The sequence below is a fragment of the Zalophus californianus genome, chromosome 3 (assembly GCF_009762305.2).
Source record: "Zalophus californianus isolate mZalCal1 chromosome 3, mZalCal1.pri.v2, whole genome shotgun sequence".
Lineage (NCBI taxonomy): Eukaryota > Metazoa > Chordata > Mammalia > Carnivora > Otariidae > Zalophus > Zalophus californianus.
This window is the reverse complement of record NC_045597.1, coordinates 77,294,141-77,295,668: the sequence shown is the minus strand read 5'-3', so window position 1 is coordinate 77,295,668 and position 1,528 is coordinate 77,294,141.

The following is a 1,528-nucleotide window of genomic DNA, read 5'->3' as shown; positions in this document are numbered from 1 at the left end:
CCTACCACAGTATGTAACAAATGTTTTCTCCCAGCCAATGGCTTCCCTTTTCATTTTCTTAATTGTACCTTTAGAAGGAGAAACATTTTGATTAATTTTGACAATTTTGATAAAGTCTAATTTATTATTTTTCTTTTATGATTTGTGCATTAGGACCATATTGTAAAATATTTGCCTCCAAGTTTAAAGCTATAAATCGCCTTCTAAGTAAAGGTTACATGAATCACACAAATTGGAATTTATTGTTTATTTTTTTCATTATCATTCCCTTCAAAATATTTTATCATTTCCCTTTTGATATTTTGTTTGACCCAAAGGTCATTTAAAATTGTGCTATTTAATTTTCAAACATTTGGAAATTTTAGATATCCTTTACTTTTCTGTTTTTAATATAATCCCATTGTGGTCAGAGATTATACTCTATAATTCATTTTTTTAACTATTGAGACTTGCTTTATAATACAGTGTATGGTCTATACTTCGTGCAAATTCCATGTGCATCTTTAAGGAAGGTATATTATGGTTCTCTTGAATGAAGTGATCCATAAATGTCAATTTGATCAACTTGGTAGATAGCTTTGTTCATTAATTTATAGTTTATTATCTGTGTTCTTATTTTATTAATTTCTGAGATAGAAGTATTTATTCCTCTCTATAGTTATAAATTTTGTTCTTCTTTGAATATCTTTTAATTTCTACTATTAGTTCTACACACATTTTAAATAGTTATGTCTTCTTGTTGGGTTGAACTTTTTGTCTTTTTCAAATGGTACTGTTTATTGCCTGACAATATTTCTTGCTGTGAATTGTACTTTTTCAAATTTTAATGTAACCACTCCAGTTTTCTCGTGATTTGGGTTTGTATGATGTATCTTCATCAGTCTTCTTGGCTTTCACGTATCCATTTCTTTATAAAAGAATGATTTTAAAAAAAAATCTTGTAGACATACAAAGCGGAGTATTTAAACCCTTTACATACACACATACACATACCCACACAAATACTCGGGTTTAAATCTACCTTATTTTTTGTTTTCTATTTGCCTTATCTTTTTTGCTGTTCTTCCATGTTCTCATCATTCTTAGCTTCATTCCTCTGTATGTGATATGGCCTTTTTTTCCTTGTGACTGTGAAGATTTTTTTTTCCCTTTATCCCTGGTTTTCAGCAACCTAATTAAGCTGTATGACAGTGTGGTCTTCTTTTTGTTTATATGGGTTGGTGTATATTAAGTTTCCTGGATCTACATATTTATGGTATTTATCAAATTTGTAAAATACTTTGGCCATTCTTTCATTTTTTAACTTCCTTTCTTGAGGTCTTTGATTAAATGAATGCTAGAATGCTTTATGTTGTCTCACAGGTCACTGAGACTCTGATTTTACTTGCTTGTTTTATTTTCTTATCTTTCCTTTGCTTCAGTTTGCTTTCAGTTTCTATTGTTTTTGAGTTGAGTTTTTCTTCCATAGCTATCTAGTCTGGTGTTTATCTCACCCAGTGAAATTTTTATTTCAGAGATTGCTTTTTCA